Source organism: Pelodiscus sinensis, chromosome 2 (assembly GCF_049634645.1).
Source record: "Pelodiscus sinensis isolate JC-2024 chromosome 2, ASM4963464v1, whole genome shotgun sequence".
NCBI classification, from domain to species: domain Eukaryota; kingdom Metazoa; phylum Chordata; order Testudines; family Trionychidae; genus Pelodiscus; species Pelodiscus sinensis.
Window position 1 is genome coordinate 216,499,824 of NC_134712.1, and position 19,450 is coordinate 216,519,273.

Here is a 19,450-nt window from a genome sequence, read left to right on the forward strand (position 1 = left end):
GCCTTGGCACCAATTCGGCCACTTTCAGGGCCGCTCCGCCCCTGGCGCCCCCGCGCTGCCGAGCAGCCGCCATCAGCCAGAGCAACGCGCTGCCCCCCTGGCCGGGGCTCCGGCAGCGCTGTGCCCCTGGCGCGTGCAGCTGCTGGCGCCCCCGCGGCGGGAGCCCCGCCAGGCCTCTGGCGCGCGGCACCTGTGACCTCAGCGCCCTGCAAACCGCGGGCTTTTCCCGGGGGCTCTGCCGGGAAACTCTCCCTCCTCACTGGGGACCTCTTGCAAAATCCGTCCCCCCCCCTTTCCCCCGCCAGCTGGTTGATAAATGCCTGGGAGGCTCGCGCCCGTCCCACAGCTCTTCCACTCCGCTCAGGGGCTGCGAGGCGCGGCTCTGCAGCGACGCGACCCGGCGGCTGGAAGGGGGGGCGCTGATTTGCCTCCTGCGCGCATTCCGCGCCGAAACTTGTGGGAGGGGCAGGTAAGCTTTTTAAGCAAGTTTCTCCGGTGTCCCCTCGCCTGCCACGGCTCCATCGGAGGGGGGCGGCTCGCAGCATTGCTCACCGCCCCCCCTCTCGGGGTGAGCCCAGGCAAGTTATGTTTTTGCCAGGACTGCGCTACTCAGATAGCCGTGAACTAAACTTCTCAAGTGTCCCGTAGGAGCTTGCCCCGACAGTCCCCCTGCTTGACATACACAGGGATGCTCCTGTATCTTTCTTCTCTGTTCATGACATTTCCCAGGTGATGCAAAGAGATTTGTTGTGACTTTGTCAGCTAAAAATCACAGTGGACAGGAAATTATCAGGTCTGTTACAGAATTCATAGTTTAACCCCACCACCACCACCACCACCACCACCACCAACACACACACACACACACACACACACACACTCTCTCTCTCTCTCTCTCTCTCTCTCTCTCTCTCTCTCTCTCTCTCTCATCCCAAGTTTTTCAGGATTTTAAAGATATTTCTCATATTTAAATGAAGGAAGTAAAGTATCCCGAAACGCTGCTGTTGTTAAATAACATACAATTGATCAGACTGAAAAGCAGTTTCTTTGTAACTATAATGCCAGAAATTTTGTTTTGGATTTGAGCAATCAAAGCAGAGACACTCCACATGATATTTGAGTTTCCTGTAGTTATAACTCATCAGTTGTAGAAAGTTCAACTAGATACTGCAAATTCCTTTTTTCCTTTTTGCAGATTCAAATATGGAGTTCATTGTTTATATGATCAGAAATCAGCTTTCCAATATTAATGTATTATTATTTAAAATGTATATTGCTATAGGTTGATAAACAAGTGTCTCCACTGTTGCAGAAGGAAAATAATTTTTCCTTAATGATGACTGGTACCAGAGGCTGTCAGAACTATTCTTATCTTTGATATGTGGAAATTTCGTATTCTCTGCAAACCTGCAATCATATAAAATGTCACTCAAAGCACAGCACATTTTTTTGAACTGTTGTTCTTTTATAAAACACATTTCACGGAGGCTGTAAATTGTTTTTATTTTTATTTTTTTAAGATATGGCCTTTCCAAAGTTCCTGCATATGTTGATAATAATGATTCAGAACAGCATGAAATTGTAATAACTAAAAAAGTACACTTAGTGCACCAAAATATTTCAATAGTTTATGTGATATCAAGTTCACTAGTACATTCTTCTTCCAGAGTGAAAAGTACTTAACGTGTTTGTATAGCAGTGGGCCAGACAGAATGTTCCAATTACTTCCCTTAGAACACAGAGGACACGTAGCTCACTTAAAACAGGAGCATTACAGAAGTAGCTAAAGTAGCTCACTTAAAACAGGAGCATTACAGAAGAATTGACAATTTAAAGTATGATATTACAGATCTGTACATTCTCAACCAACTCTTTGTTTACCCAAAAATCTTTTCTTGGATCATTTTAAGATTGTCTTGGGACAAAATGGAGGGAGAAAGAAGCTCCAATAGATAATCTCTATTAGAAATGGTAGGAAAAAAACATTGTTTCATGTTAATTTTTTCATTTGATTTTTCAGGAAATTTTCTGGATGACATGATTTTTATTTCAATTTCATTTTGGCTATTGAAAACTAACTTTTCCCCATTTTAGGGTATTCCTCCTCACACATAAACTTTCTCTTCTTTTTTTCTTGTTTATGACTTAATGCAATAAAACATATAATGCCCAGGAATCATCCAGTCCTATTCACACACACACTGCCTTTTTTCCACTCTAACTTTTCAAAACTTTCCAGTGTCAAGCAAAAAAGTGAAATTCTAAATTTTCAAAAGTAACCACGTTGGAGAAGCTCTGAAAAGTTAGAAGGGGTGGGAGGAGAAGGAAAACAGGAAAAAATGAAAAAGTGTGGGAGGAGATCCTTGAACATTATTCCTGTTATCGTACTCACTGACTAAAAAGTAGAGGTAAGGAATATGGGGGAGGCAAAATTTTCAAATTCTTTTGTTTTTTCAAAACTGGAATAAAATTTCAATTTCCCCAACAAAAATAGAACAAAAAAAAAACCAACAAAAGTGATATTTTCCTACAGAAATTCATTGTTTTCAGTGAAGCCTCATTTTTCAACAGGAAAAGTTTCAGCCAACTAATTATTTAAACACCCTGGAAAATCCTGCTCTCATTGAGAAAGTGAAGCCAGAGGTCTTTAAACACCAAAATCCATCTCAAAATTAACTGTAAGACTGGATTTAAAATGTGCATGAATTGCACCCTTAGCTCGAAATAAGATACAAGCTAAGATATGAGATTGCGTATCTTATTTTTATTCTTTTTCGAAATAGGCTATTTTGAAATTTGGAACATCTACACAGCACCAAATTTTGAAATAAAACACTATTTTGAGACATCCCTTATCCCTCGTGCAACAAGGTTTACAAAGGATGCTGAAATAGTGCATCCGCTATATTTCACAATAGCAGACACGTTCAAAAGACATGGAGTAGACATTGCAGTGTAGACATACCCTTAGAGCTAGTTGAAAATCTTCTTAGTGGTACAGAGCATGTAAGAAACAGCTTCAGATCAATTCCAGCATGGGAGACTTACTGGCTATTTATACACAACTGCCATAATAAAGGGTCTGAACAAAACTTCCATTAACTTCAACGAGAGTTTTGCACGTGTACTAACTACAGGACTGGGCCATTACAGTTTTTTTTAACATTGCATTGCAAATAAGAGTGAATTGGAATAATAAGAATATTGCACCTGATATTATAGAGACCTAACTTTCAGAGTACAGTCCTGTAGGACTTAGAGCTGCCACAAAATTACCAAGAGCAGAAGAAACCCAAATCAGCACTATGTCTTATGTATTCTGTTCTTTTAGTACATGTATATAGGAACTATCATGTGGTGTTTTTATACATCTCTATCGCTTTAGCACCATTATTCACTGGTATCTATCTTCAGAGGGAAGCCACCATAGTTTCTATTATCTATTTTACGTAACTCTTGGTCTCTAACAGGCTCATTCCTGGTTTAATTCCGTGTATTTTTTCCACTTACATGTGTAAGATTATGGCAGAGATGATGCTTTTGGTTGAAGAAAGTTTTTGAAATTAAACTGTGCTGGAGGGGAAGGGTGGCTTAGAGGCTATGAATACAGTTGTCATAAAGAAACAATGAATGAAATAATGAATGATACTGGAGAATGTCAGATGGCTGAAATGAAAACTCTCATTTGTATGTACAGACATCTTTGTGACTCATTCCTCAGCTCAAAGAGTTCACAAAGTAATTTAGATGCTACTCCCAGCAGTTGAGGCGGCTGTGGAAAAACTCTAATGGAATCCCAAGATGCACAAGGATCACCTCTGCCTTCCTACAACATGGCACTGTGGGCTATGTACCCACAGTGCATTGGTCATACTATCAATGAAAGTGTTCCCACTGTGGACATGATCTGTCCACAAAGGGAGCAAGTGTTAACACCCTCCGGCCATTTTTGTTTTTTCAGCTTTTCGGTGTCGACATAAGTTTTATCAACCAAACTGGGTACAGCCGGTCCCCGAATTCTGAACAGTCGACTTACGACCATTTGCAGTTACAACCAAAACTGTCATAAATGGCGGACCCTGAGTTACGAATGTGATCCGCACTTACCAACAGCGTGGTCACGTATAACTCAATGGGGTCTGACTTACGAACGAACCGAGTTACGACCGATTGCTTGGTCCGTAACTGGTTCGTAAGTCAGGAAGAAGCTGTAGTTTAGATGTAGCCTTAACAAGGTGAAGCAGGAGAAAGTAAAAATCTGAGTTATTGTCATAAATACTTTATTAATGTTGTTACTGCTTAATTAATAAGTAAGTATGAACAGCCCTGTCTTCAGCCTTACTTGTTGCTATATTACAGGACAACACCTTCAGAATATACTAGTTCCAGTGACGCCAGCAACTATTTTGCTCCCCAGCAAACAACCTCTCTAATACATAATGTAATTTAGCTAGACCTCTAGGAACTTGTGGTGCATCTACACAGCACCCTAAACTCGAAATAAGATACCTTATTTTGAATCTATTTCGAAGTAGCTTATTTTGAAATTTGGTGTGTCTACACAGTGCCAGATTTTGAAATAACACACTATTTCAAGCCATTCCTTATTCCTCGTGCAACGAGGATTACCGGAATGGCAAAATAGCACACTCCGTTATTTCGAAAAATATTTTGAAATAACAGGTGGCTTGTGTATTGCAATCTTTTATCAAGTAGTTTTTAGCAGATGATCCCATTTGATCCAGTGTATTATAATTCCTGCTATTTTTATGTGAAGCTCTGCTATGATTTTGGCTGTTGGGGTCCAAAAGTATTCCTTATTATTCATTTCTCTTCTGCAGGATATCACACTATTTATGGAAATTACACATTTCAAATAGCTTTTCCATACATGAAAAATATTTGCAAGTGTTGCTGATCTGTTTTAGAAAATATATTCAGAGAAAACATCAAGAATTTCAAATAAGAATTTATTTAACCCTGCTGCTTCCTAAATTCCAGAATAATTCCAGAGTTCTGCAATACTCCGCCTTGTGGTGTGACTCCAGTGCAAAGTAGTCTAAAAACCAGCATGTCAGTAACTTAAGGAGCAGTAAGCTCCTTGAAATATAAAGCTCCAATGGCAGTGAGCCTCATTGAAATATAAAGGGTTGAGAAATGGGCATTACCAAGATTTCTCTTGCAGCACTGACCCCCCTCAGAGCCATTGGCAACCACCATAATTTAGAGCTGCCCTCAGCTGACCAGACCAGTACACAGTGTTAGAAACCTGGACTTGGGCAGTCCTGCCTGGCTGTCAGAGAAGGACTCATGTCTAATGGTTAGAGCAGGCATGTAGAGCAGGGAAACGGAAGCAAGGGTCAAAATAAGAAGCCAGATGCCAAAACCCAGGGTCAAGCTAGAATCAGAGCCAGAAATCCAAAGCAAAGGTCAGAACAGATGATTTACCTGGAATAGGGAACATAGGAGCTAGGCTGAGGCAGGAGCAAGACTGAGACAAGGCACAAAGGCAAAGCAGAAACGAATTAATCCACAGGCAAATATTTTGACGAATTGCAGCTGGTCTTAGGAAGAAGACTGCTGATTTCCTCAGCCAATTGTGCTCTTTAGCCAGTCAGATGGCTGTGCTCTTAAACTGCCTGGGAGTTAAGCTAGCTGGTAAGAAGACTGGCCTGACATTGAGGAACTAAGGAAAGGTAAAAAAGACTTATCCTAGCCACCTTTTCACTGACTCTGTACACTCTTCACCACCAGGGATTTCATTCATGCTATCAGCCTGGTAGCAGAAATCTTTGCAGGTTAGTTTGCTAAATATTTCATTTGTGTAACAAAATATTCCTCTTCTACATGCTTTAATCAAGAGTTTCCTTTATGGGCACTGCCTATATTAGGTTAAAAGATGTGAAAAATGTGTATTACATTAAGCAATACCAAGAAGTTGAAGTCTAGGCTGCCTGGGAAACTTTACAAGAAATGACCCTTGTAGTGTGATCTGATTGCAACATCTGTTGATAAATCTTTAGTTAAGCCTGTTGGACCAGTTCATTCTTCAGTGATTCTCCCCAGTGGGTTAGCGAGCCAAAAGGATTGCAGGGTTCAGCTGGTTCAATTTGTCTTCCCCCTTCACTGTGTTTCTTTTTGAGGTGCCTCACATTTGCAGATGATTCCAAAGTCCTTGCTTTCAGCAATAGTAACTGGACAGCAGTGCTGGTTTATAAGATGTTCCAATCTGCATTAGTACAAGCACAGTTTTCAGATAAGCTGTGTGTGTACATACCAATATGGATTGTCAAGAATGATGTTGCTGTGTGGACACATACAATTGCTGTAAGGCTCAGGAATACACAAAACATCCTCATCGAGGGTTTTTTATTTCATAGGTATAGCAGCATTTGTTCACACAAGCTTTTCAGAAACTACTTGCTAAGCTGCCTGCTATCCTTTTGCTTGGGGTTTTTCTTCATCAACAGTTACTTCCCCAGCTCTTCTGTTTGCAAGTAGCAAAAGAATTATTTGTATTTATTCAGGAGTGCTGCCCATCAAAAAGCATCTGGAACACAGTACACAGGTTGCAACAATAAGTTAGAAAGAATCAGAGTCATGGGAGGAAGGAAAGGGGGGGAAAAATGAAAACTGAGCCAATCTGAGAAACAGGAGATAAAGAGCAAAATCCAAAAGGGAAAAAGTGATAAAAGGATGCCAAAATGGTCAAAGTGAACAGAGCTGCACAAGGAAGTTTCAAATCAAATTTTGAAAACTACAGAAGGACTCTAGCGGACAAAAACAGGGAAGGAGGATCATTGAAGGTATTGCTGAATTGAGAAGGCGCTGCTCTTAATCCATTCGAGACAGAATCTTAAAATGAATAGAAAACAAGGACAGTCAGAGAATCTCGGTTGTCTTGAGATGGCTAAACGGTGCCTAAAGACTCAGTTCAAATATTAGGTGACCAAATGTCATGTTTACTTTGTTATTAATCTGACCAAGTTTACATTTAAGTGCTAATATCAGTCCTTCCTTAAGTCTCTAGAAAAAGGAATATTCAGTTTGCAGGTTCTTTTCAAAACAGTGTTGGTAATATTTTCAATGTGGTGATCACTTTTTATAGAAGTTACAGCAAAATTGGATCTTTGCCCCTCAGTTTACCCTGAATCCAAAGTATCTTGAAGTTAAGCACATGTTTTATGGGTGCAATGTGATTGTCATGCAGGACCTAATGAGAGAAAAAATGGATGAGTCCTTCCAGGTTCTGTCAAAGACAAAGAAAAAAGCAAGAGGGAAAGAAGAATTAGTATATTTTATTTCAGAAGGTCTAAGTTACTGATAAAAGTGCATGCTATTAATTTTTTTTAAATAGTATTTTATCAAAATATGACAGTCCACAGGATTGTGCAAGCAAGAATGCAAATAAAATGAATGTAATGTAAAATCAGTTCTGGACTATATCCAATGTGTCTTTGATCCTGATCATGTGTTCTGCTTGTTTTGGCAGACAAAACTCTTGCTTGAGCTATTTCTCTTTTAATAATTCCCACTTGTTCTCCCTCTTCCTCTGCAACTTTATACTTTGTGATGGAGAGCCAAGAAACCCACTGAAGCCTTTCCACAACTGTAGGTAGCCTGTAGTTTGATTTAATCTATTCATGTGCATTCCAGAAAGCAGTAGGCAATAAAGCAGAATAAGTGTGATTTTCCTCTCAATTGCATCAATACAGAAGCAAGAGTAACTCCACTATTACCCTAGGCTACGTCTACACTGGCATGATTTTCCGGAAATGCTTTTAACGGAAAAGTTTTCCGTTAAAAACATTTTTGGAAAAGCATGTCTAGATTGGCAGGACGCTTTTCCGCAAAAGCACTTTTTTGCGGAAAAGCGTCTGTGGCCAGTCTAGATGCGCTTTTCTGCAAAATAGCCCCGATAGCCATTTTCGCGATCGGGGCTTTTTTGCGGAAAACAAATCTCTGCTGTCTACACTGGCCCTTTTGCGCAAAAGTTTTTTGGAAAAAGACTTTTTCCCGAACGGGAGCAGCATAGTATTTCCGCAAAAGCACTGACAATCTTATATGAGATCGTCAGTGCTTTTGCGGAAATTCAAGTGGCCATTGTAGACAGCTGGCAAGTTTTTCCGCAAAAGCAGATGATTTTGCGGAAAAACTTGCCAGTCTAGACACAGCCTCTAGTGTAAGTGCAAAGAGAATCAAGCCAATAGTATGTTTCCATGGCTGAATAAAGTTTTAATTCAGTGTGTATTGTTCAAAGTGACTGGTTTTGAATGAGCTCTGAGTGTAGTTATCTGGATGCAAGTTTATAGTCAGCTAACTATTTCATGGATATGTCTAGCAATGCCCTACCGGTAGACATTCCAAATATTCCACCACCCCATAGTTCTGTAGTCTATGTATAGATGAAAGTAATTTAGGAGAATCATAATTCAAACATGTTTACTCACTTGGTTTCACCAACCTCCTTGTCTTTTGACAAGTAGAAAATATTATATGTGTGTGTGTGTGTGTGTGTGTGTGTGTGTGTGTGTGTGTGTGTGTGCGCGCGCGCCACGCATTTTAGGCACTTTTATTATATCCATTATTATAGTATTACTGAATATTAAGCACAAGTTGACATGAATCTGCTAATAGTCAAAGCAGGAACCCACAAAGGAATTGTTCTTTGGTGCACAGGGAACTTGAAAATGTGGGTTTAGGTGATTTGGCCACCATCCCAGAGCAAGTCATTGATCTAGTTTTAATAGATTTCCTGCCTCTCCGTCCAGTGCTTTAAGTAGGCCTTAGACTTCTGGTCTTGTGGAATCATTTCTGATTCAGGGCATGTCTACACTGGAGGGCAAAAGTTGAAATTAAGATATGTAACTTCAGCTACATCAATTGCATAATAGCTTAATTTGGGTTTTGGCACTGGCTACACAGCAGGAAATTGAAGGAAGAACACTCTTCCTTCGACTTCCCTTCGTCCTTATGAAATGAGGGTTACAGGAGTCAGAGTAAGAAGTCCTCCATCTCCATATTATTTCAAAATAATGGCTTGCTGTGTAGACGCACACTTTGTTATTTCAAAATAACGTCAGTTATTTCGGTGCTGCTGTGTAGATGTAACCTCAATGTGCAGTTCACTGGATTAAAATAGTGCTTGATACTTTTAAAACTCCAGTTTCACAACTCTGAAAGTCCAGAGAAAATTACTTGACTTTTAGCTAGGTCTTGTGTACTTTGGATACAGTCTGAGGCAGTAAGATTTGCAGCTTTCTCAGTACTGTGTTATGATTCAGACAATGTTAAGCACACCTAATCACACCTATTAAGGCCTATATTTCATATTTTTAAAGAGCCTCTAGGCAGCTTTAGTGTTCTCCTGATAAAAAGCAGAGATGTGGAGAATGGAATACCTGTGTGTTGTCTGTATTAAGATTTATCAGCTTTGTCAAACTCAGAGATCTGGATTTTTTTACTGAGAGAAACGGCATAAGAAAGAACATCATTTACTGACAAGTAAATTGGCCAATAATTGGTTGTGATGTGTGTATAAGTCTTTGATCCCTCACATTTGTTTTGTTCTCCTCTATCCAGTTTAGTCAAATATCAGTTTCTTGGTTGTAGGTGAATTAAAAAAAATATATCTATGTCTATCATATTTTCTATTAGTGGACAGTCGTAAAACAGTTCCTATCCTCCTCATTTATATTGTGGATTTGAGACCCACCCACACTCCGAGAGTAGCCAGACAGCCACCACCAGCTTCCCCTGGGCTGGAGCTGGCAATCAGCTGAAGATAGGGAGGTTGGGTGGGTTCAAGAGAGGAACTGTTTTACAATTATGCACTAATAAAAAAACCGAGTATATTGTATTTTCAGTGGTAACACAGCCATGTGTAATTTGAAATAGATTCATTTATATCAAAAATCATTTTACTATCGATGGGTATCATATATTTATATATTAGGTTGCTTTTTAAATTGCATTATTCCTTTTTTTTCCAAAATGCACGAAGGTAATTGTTTAAAACACACATGGCAAAATACCTGAAGAAAGATGCATTCAGAATGATACTACCATTCAATATGTATGTCATATAAAATTACTCACTCTCTTTATCTAGCTGCTGGAAGAGAATTTAGTTTAAGAGTATTTAGTCAGATCGATTGTCTAACTTGCATACCCATGAATATCTTTTTCCCTTTGATAAAATTATTCAGGCTTCAGACATTCCATCACAAACCAAGCATCTCATTATGAGAAGCAGTCAGGGATTACTTCTGCTTCCTTCTGCTATATTGTATAAATTCATATAGACCTCTTTTGCTTGTAATTCAGCATGGCCATACCTTATTACACTCTAGGGATTTTTAGGGAAAGAATGAGAGGGTTCCTTAACTTGTGGTTTTCTGTTATGTTAGATGTGAGTCCTACAGTGGACAGCTCACTTACTTACCAGATCAGAGGTTGGGGTCACCAATGCAGTAGGTCAGGACAGCGATGTAGTAAATTCAGGATTTACTGGTCTGGTATTCTGACAGGTCTCCTGCTCCATCAGTGATGATAAATGCTTGACTGTGTATGTTTCTGTTTGCTCCCTTAATATATTATGCCAGCTCTGTGCAGGTAGCTAGTATGACAGACTTCATAAGAGCCCCCAAAGACCACAGATTCAGATAAGATATGAAGGCACCCGACCAAGTTTATTGTCCAATGAAGTACATTAATAGTTGTCGGTAGCCAGATGGCCTTTGAGCTCTTATGCGTTTGTACCTGTGACAATGGACCCAGCTCAATCAATAGTGTGGATTTTACCATTGCCCCCTATGCCAGCCAAAGAGGTAAATCGAGTTACCCCATTTATGGACCGAGATAAACAATCTATGGGTATGTCTACACTACACTCCTAATTCGAAATAGGAGGGTAATGTAGGCATACCGCACTTGCAAATGAAGCCCGGGATTTGAATTTCCCGGGCTTCATTTGCATAAGCCGGGCGCCGCCATTTTTAAATCCCGGCTGGTTCGAACTCCGTGCCGCGCGGCTACACGCGGCACGAACTAGGTAGTTCGAACTAGGCTTCCTAGTTCAAACTACCGTTACTCCTCATTCCATGAGGAGTAATGGTAGTTCGAACTAGGAAGCCTAGTTCGAACTACCTAGTTCGTGCCGCGTGTAGCCGCGCGGCACGGAGTTCGAACCAGCCGGGATTTAAAAATGGCGGCGCCCGGCTTATGCAAATGAAGCCCGGGAAATTCAAATCCCGGGCTTCATTTGCAAGTGCGGTATGCCTACATTACCCTCCTATTTCGAATTTGGAGGGTAGTGTAGACATACCCTATGATACACACCTTACATATCATCTTACACATTAATGACACATTTGGTATCTCCCCATATACTTTGCTCCAAAGTATTCACTACCCATTCTTATGCTTTCACTCTTGTTGTTTCAAACTATTTTATTATGTACTCAGCTGGGTGTCTTTGTACTGTCCTGGTGGAATGTATTTATATATTTCATGTGCTTTAAGCAGTGCTAGCAATTCTAGTGCCGAGAGACACTGACTTCGGGCAAGCATCTGTTTTTGACACAGCCTGCCTATTACTCATAGTATAACTTGCTTACTTTGGTTCAAGCACCAGGTCCATGCTTCAGGCTCTTTCTTTCTCCTACAAACATATGCAGGAACCTGACCAGGAATTGAGATAAGACAGGATTTATTTCTAGGGAAAGAGCATTTTGTCTTAGGGCATGGAGGGGGGAAAGACTGCCAATACCAACCAAGGCAGGTGAATTCCTCAACAAAAATGTGTTTATTCAGAAAGGGCTGAGCCAAATTTTGCCCTGATGTGCAAGGGAGTACGCTCCACACGGGTTTGAACTAGGGTGGTAATGTAGGCAACCGGAGTTGCAAATGAAGCCCGGGATTTGAATTTCCCGGGCTTCATTTGAATATTGCCAGGCACTACCATTTTTAAATGTCCGCTAGTGCGGACTCCGTGTCCCGGATTAGGCTTCCTATTCCGAACTACCGTTACTCCTCATGACAAAATGACATACCAAGAAATTGGTGTGTCAGACCTGCTAAGCATCAGATAGCATGTGTTGTTAACTAACAATGATGAATCTTAATCCAAAAGGCAGACTTTTATTTGGTAACATGAACCAGGCAATTTTAAAAATCTTTTAAAATTTAATGAAAGGGGGGAAAGAATACACATTTGCATTTCAAGTGCACATACGTCAAACACAGTTTTCACAGGGCAGCATATATGCAACTGTGATTGTCTTTAATGTCCTTTCATAGGGTTGGAAGAGACCTCCGAGGTCATAGAATCCAGCCCCCTGCTCAAAGCAAGACCAACCCCAATCCCTTTGGAGCACAGCGGTGGGATACAACACAGACCCCCGATGCCATGTGGAATGTTGAGGCACTGTGTTGAGAGCTCCTGATATTGAGTTCTCTTTGGGCTACAGACGAAGGCAAGCATGGAATTGTAAACCCTGTGCGTCAACCAGAGTCTGCATCATGTCTGCTGCCTGAGAAGCCCCAGTATATCCTGCTGCATCTCCCATTCATTTTCCTGCTTGAACTCTCGGGCCTCTCTCCTCTCCACTCTTTCTTTCTCCCTGCTGTCTGCAAGGCTGATCCTCCAGACCAGGGCTGGGCAAAATATGATCCATGGGCCAAATCTGGCCCACCAAGACACCAGATCTGGCCCATGAGAGTTTCAGCTAGCTAACTGCCTGCCCCTCCCCTACTTGGTGCTCACTAAATCTGGCTATGGGGCCATGTGCACATCTCTCAATGCTGAGAGCCCAGGGAAGGGAGCCAGAGGCTTCTCATGCTGTCCCTGCCCCCTGTAGCTCCCATTGGCCGGTTTCCAGCCAGTAGCAGTTCCCTGTTTGCAGACAGACAGCATGTGACATGCCCCTCCTACCTCCTTCCCTGAGCTCACAGCAGCAAACATGACACATGCAGCGGCCCTGAGTACATACACGGGCATGGAAAGCAGGGACCCTGGCTAAGGAGTCTGCTGCGCTGTTGGCTGGGAGCCACCCAGGTAAGGTCTCCCAGCCAGAGTCTACCTCTGGCACTTCATCTCCTTGCTCCCTCCAACCCTCTGCCCTCCTCCTACACACCTACCCCATGTAACCCAAACCTTCTACACCCCTGCTCCAGCCCCCATACACCTTCCCAGACACTGCATCTCCTTGTATATCCCTCCTCAGGTCTCAACCTCTCAGACCTGGCTCCCTAATCTCAGGCCACAACTCAGATCTCTGCATCTGCTCCTGCATTTCTGCCCCAGGTTACAGCTCCCCTGATCTCCCGCCCCCCCCCCCCCCCCCGAGCCTGTACTCTCTCCTCCTACACCCCTCCTCCAGGCCAGAATCCTCTCCTGCACCCAGACCCTTCCCAGATTCTGCAGTCCGATCCCCTGTTCCAGATCACAACCTGAACCCCTAGACCCCTACCTCAGGTAACACTCCCCTCCCAGACCCTGCATCCCAGTCCACTGTGCCAAGTCACAATCCCCTCCTTCATTCAAACTCCCTCTCAGATCCCACACCCTAGTCCCTTACCCCAACCTACCTTCTGCACTCAATTTCCATCCCAGATCTCCGCACCTCCTCCATTAATATAATGGAAGAGTAAGGCCCTCAACTACTTACCAAATTCTTGGCGTGCCTTCCATCAAAATTATTGCCCTCCAGACCCTGGTGTTGTTCACCAATGCCAGCCTTGTAGGATCTCCTAGAATGTCATCTCGAGTCCTCTTCTCTCTGCTCCTCTGGCTCAAGCATCCTGTGGGTTGGAGGGAAAGACCCTGAGGGCCATAGTGGCAGCAGCTGCAGATACCACACCGAGGTGCCATTGTTAGTGTAGTCGTGACAGAAATCACATTTTAGGTTACTGAACGCATTCCTCTTGATCCCCAAAGAGACAGTCGTCACATTCTCACTTCTCCATGGGACTGACACAACACAGTGCCAATACCAGCCATGGAAAATATGGCTCTTGGAGTGGGGGAAGGTTGGGGAAATGATGGCATAATAGCTTGCAGGCATGAGTATATTGCTATAGCACAATGGAACTGAATACAGGCACCATTTTCCATGGGCAGTGGTGATGTTGGCTCCTATCTCACTGCGAAGAGTAACAAAAATGGAATGCGGCTGCTGGTTGCGTCCTGATGCCATATGCTGCCAGCATGTGTATTGCAATGGTGCTTCCTAAAATACTTACTGAGTGGCATGGGAAAGTATTCTACCTCAGTGGAAGAAATAAGACAGACTTCCCCAGAAACCTTCAGCAGAGGACCTCCATTAAAGTGTCATCAAGATCTCTATGGAGGATTCACAAAACATCCTGGTGCACGTAAACTGCTCCACCTGATCGTCTTTGCTGCACTCTAAAGGGGAATTAAAAGTAGATAGCAACTCTACCTCTCTTGGGGTACGTCTACACTACAGCGCTAGTTCGAACTAACTTAGTTCGAATTAGTTAATTCGAACTAAGCTAATTCGAACTAACGCGTCTAGAACTAAAAATTAGTTCGAATTAGCGTTTTGCTAATTCGAACTAGCAAGTCCACATTGAGTGGACTCTGAACAGGGCTTAAGGATGGCCGGAAGCAGTGCCGGCAGGGCATCAGAGGAGGACTTAGAGCGTGGAGATGCTGTCTCAGGCTAGCCGAGGGCTGCGCTTAAAGGGTCCCGAACCCCACCCCAGACAGACAGTTTTCAGGGGTGCCCCGCTTGAAAACCAGTCCTGGCTTGGAGTGCCCGGAGTGCCCACACTGGGCACATCACACCACTCGGCCATCAGCCCGGCTGCACTTGCCGCAGGCTGCCATCTGGGGAGAGGGGGCAATTGGGGGGCTGCAGGAGAGCTTCCACCCCCAGAAGCCCGCAGAGCCAGCCCAGTCCTCTCCATCGGGGGCGCGTACCCCATTCCTCCCTCACCTCCTTCCACTTACCCTTCCCTAGCCCCTTTTCTTGATGTACAAAATAAAGGACAAATTGTGTTCAAAAATGGAATCTGTCTTTATTGAACAAAACTGGGGGAGACTGGGAAAAGGAGGTGGGAGAGGGGAAGAGAGAGGCTGGGAGAGGGGAGGGCAACTAACATGATCAGGGGTTGGGAACAGGTCCCAGATGAAGAGAGGCTACAGAGACTGGGACTGTTCAGCTTAGAAAAGAGGAGACGGAGGGGGGACAGAATAGAGGTCTCTAAAAGCAGGGGTTGGGTGGAGAGGGTGCATTCAGAAAAGTTCTTCCTGAGTTCCCATAAAGAAGGACTAGAGGACACCAAAGGAAAGGAATGGGTAGCAGGCTTGAAACTAGTAAGAGAAAGTTGTTGTTCTTGACAAAGCAAATAGTTAACCTGCGGAACTCCTTGCTGCAGGAGGCTGTGAAGGCTACAACTAGAACAGAGTTTAAAGGGAAGTGAGATCAAGTCATGGAGGTTGGGTCCATGGAGTAGTCTTAGCCAGGGGGTAGGAGTGGTGTCCCTGCCCAAAGTTTGTGGAAGGCTGGAGAGGGATGGCACGAGACAAATGGCTTGGTCACTGTCTTCGGTCCATCCCCTCCAGGGTCCCTAGGGTTGGCCGCTGTCGGCAGACAGGCTACTGGGCTAGATGGACCTTTGGTCTGACCCAGGACGGCCATTGTAAGCTGTGGGCTCAGGGTCGGGGGTCTCAGTGGACCCCCTTGATTTTCATGCACACCTGCTCCTGGGTGGCCAGGCTGGCAGCTCTCCTGCCCTAGACGGCCACTTTCCTGTGCCTAGTGCGGAGATCGTGGACGAAGTCCACGATCTCCGCACTAGCCCAGGCAGGTGCCCGCCTCTTGCGGTCCAGGGCAAGCTCCCGGGAGCCGCCAGCCTGGTCCCGGGAAGAGGGGGTGGGCTGGGGGACATCGGGTGGGTGGCTCTGTGCCGTGCCAGGTGCAGGGTCTGCTGGCTGGGTGCTGGCAGGCTTGCACCTGGCACGGGCACCGTAGCCAGCCCGTGCCCCTTTAAGGGGTCCGGGGCCGGGAGGGGGGCATAGAGTTTCCCTGGTGTTGGCCAGAGTGGCCACCAGGGAAACCTGGGGAGGGCTAGCCTCCCACTAGTTCGAATTAAGGGGCTACACACCCCTTAATTCGAACTAGCTAGTTCGAACTAGGCTTAATCCTCGTAAAATGAGGTTTACCTAGTTCGAACTAAGCGCTTCGCTAGTTCGATTCAAATTCGAACTAGCGGAGCGCTAGTGTAGCGCCTATTAAAGTTAGTTCGAACTAACGTCCGTTAGTTCGAACTAACTTTTCAGTGTAGACATACCCTTGGTTATTTCACAAGTAAAAAATAAATCAACAGATGTGTCCTGCTACTTTGAGGGATCATACCTTGTAATTCCAAAGCAAACTACATTCTCACCAGAGGCTCCTTCCCCAGCATCATCCTCACCCGTGCTCAATAATTGGGCCTGGCTGGACTGTGTTGGAGTAAAAAACATAGAACTACAGTGTTAGAGGGACCACAAGGGTCATCTAGTCTAACCCCCTGTGAAGATACAGGATTTGTTGTGTCTAAACCAGGGCTGGGCAAAATGCAGCCTGGAGGCTGGATCCAGCCCACGAAGCCACTGGATCCAGCCTGTGAACTATTTTGTTGGGACCCTCAGGCTGCCGTGGTTTAAAGTGGAGTCCAGTGGCTCTTTGCTCTGGAGGAATTGACCCCAGCCAATCTCTCAGCTCCTATTGGCTAGAAACAGCCAGCCAATAGAAGCTGAGAGATTGGCCCGGGGACTGGGGGCAGTGCAAGCCTCTCCTCCCACCCTCCAGGAGCTGAGAGCCACATGGAGGGAATAGCCTGCAGCTCTAAGTGAATTGGTTCTGCAGCAGGCAGGGAGCCCAGCCTGCCTTGGGAGTGCTGGACAGGAGATGCTTAGATAAACGCCTCCTAGCCAGAGCCTGCTCTGGCACCTCTGCCCCTCCTGCACTCCAACTCCCTCCCTCAGGTCACCATCCAAACCACCTGCACTCCCCTGACCCAAGTCCCAACCCCCTCCCAGGTTCTATATCCCCCTCCAATGCCCCTCCCCCAGGCCAACCAAACACCCTCCCACACCCCACTTCCCTGATTCAGGTCACAGCCCCCCTCTCTCACTCAAACTCCCTCTCAGGCCTCACACCATCTCCTTCACCCCAGTCCCTGTCCCTGTGCACTCTTCTGTACCCAGCCTCCATCCTAGACCCTATACCTCCTCCATAGAAAAGTGTGGCCCTTGACCACTTTCCAATACCTTGGAATGGCCCCCCACCAAAAATTATTGCCCGCCTCTGCTCTAAACCATCCAAGAAAGATGGATAGCTAGCCTCCTGCTGAAAACCTCCAGGGAAAGGAAACCTTCCACCAACCTCCTGAGGCAGTATGTTTCATTCTCTTTCTGTTCTTATATGTCCTGGCTCACTGTACAGCTGGATCTGCTGGTTGCCCATCCCTCATACTCCTCTTTTCTTTTCCAGGGTATGTCTACACTAGAAAGTTAGTTCGAACTAACGGACGTTAGTTCGAACTAACTTTCCTATGCGCTACACTAGCGCTTCGCTAGTTCGAATTTGAATCGAACTAGCGGAGCGCTTAGTTCGAACTAGGTAAACCTCATTTTACGAGGACTAACGCCTAGTTCGAACTAGCTAGTTCGAACTAAGGGCTGTGTAGCCCTTTAGTTCGAACTAGTGGGAGGCTAGCCCTCCCCAGGTTTCCCTGGTGGCCACTCTGGCCAACACCAGGGAAACTCTATGCCCCCCTCCCGGCCCCGGACCCCTTAAAGGGGCACGGGCTGGCTACGGTGCCCGTGCCAGGTGCAAGCCTGCCAGCACCCAGCTAGCAGACCCTGCACCTGGCACGGCACAGAGCCACCCACCCGATGCCCCCCAGCCCACCCCCTCTTGCCGGGACCAGGCTGGCGGCTCCCGGGAGCTTGCCCTGGACCGCAAGAGGCGGGCACCTTCCTGGGCTAGTGCGGACATCGTGGACCTCGTCCACGATCTCCGCACTAGGCACAGGAAAGTGGCTGTCTAGGGCAGGAGAGCTGCCAGCCTGGCCACCCAGGACCAGGTGTGCATGAAAATCAAGGGGGTCCACTGAGACCCCCGACACTGAGCCCTGAGCTTACAATGGCCGTCCTGGGTCAGACCAAAGGTCCATCTAGCCCAGTAGCCTGTCTGCCAACAGCGGCCAACCCTAGGGACCCTGGAGGGGATGGACCGAAGACAATGACCAAGCCATTTGTCTCGTGCCATCCCTCTCCAGCCTTCCACAAACTTTGGGCAGGGACACCACTCCTACCCTCTGGCTAATAGGACTCCATGGCCCCAACCTCCATGACTTGATCTCACTTCCCTTTAAACTCTGTTCTAGTTGTAGCCTTCACAGCCTCCTGCAGCAAGGAGTTCCACAGGTTAACTATTTGCTTTGTCAAGAACAACAACTTTCTCTTACTAGTTTCAAGCCTGCTACCCATTCCTTTCCTTTGGTGTCCTCTAGTCCTTCTTTATGGGAACTCAGGAAGAACTTTTCTGAATGCACCCTCTCCACCCAACCCCTGCTTTTAGAGACCTCTATCCTGTCCCCCCTCCGTCTCCTCTTTTCTAAGCTGAACAGTCCCAGTCTCTGTAGCCTTTCTTCATCTGGGACCTGTTCCCAACCCCTGATCATGTTAGTTGCCCTCCCCTCTCCCAGCCTTTCTCTTCCCCTCTCCCACCTCCTTTTCCCAGTGTCCCCCAGTTTTTTTCAATAAAGACAGAGTCAATGTTGGAAGAAACGTTATCTTTATTTTGTACATCAATAAGAAGAGGGGCTAGGGAAGGGTAAGTGGAAGGAGGTGAGGGAGGAATGGGGTACGAGCCCCCGATGGGGAGGACTGGGCTGGCTCTGCGGGCTTCTGGGGGTGGAAGCTCTCCTGCAGCCCCCCAATTACTCCCTCTCCCCAGATGGCAGCCTGCGGCAAGTGCAGCCGGGCTGATGGCCGAGTGGTGTGATGTGCCCAGTGTGGGCACTCAGGGCACTCCAAGCCAGAACTTCTTTGGAAGCGGGGCACCCCTTAGAACTGTGTGTCCGGGGTGGGGGTCGGGACCCTTTAAGCGCAGCCCTCGGCTAGCCTGAGACAGCATCTCCATGCTCTAAGTCCTCCTTTTATGCCCTGCCGGCACTGCTTCCGGCCATCCTTAAGCCCTGTTCAGAGTCCACTCAATGTGGACTTACTAGTTCGAACTAGCAAAACGCTAGTTCGAACTAGTTTTTAGTTCTAGACGCGTTAGTTCGAACTAGCTTAGTTCGAATTAACTAATTCGAACTAAGTTAGTTCGAACTAGCGCTGTAGTGTAGACGTACCCCCACTTCCTTCCCTTTACAGTTCATGGTGGGGTTCTCAAGCCCAATTCCCCAATACCAGAGCAACCCTCAG

The 19,450-nt window shown here is 45.5% G+C and overlaps 1 protein-coding gene across 2 annotated transcripts in view; it reads left to right on the forward strand.

Annotated features, from left to right (window-relative positions):
* Window positions 1-312: 312 nt before the first annotated feature.
* STEAP4 (STEAP4 metalloreductase) overlaps window positions 313-19,450 on the forward strand; it is a 37,100-nt gene continuing 17,962 nt past the window's right edge. Inside the window, exons 1-2 of one of the 2 annotated variants that reach the window (XM_075922412.1) lie at window positions 335-469; window positions 12,301-12,476. The gene's annotated coding sequence lies outside the window, so the exon portion shown is untranslated. Of the gene's footprint in view, window positions 470-12,300; window positions 12,477-19,450 lie in introns of both variants that reach the window. The other variant, XM_006134110.4, reaches the window with a different exon arrangement.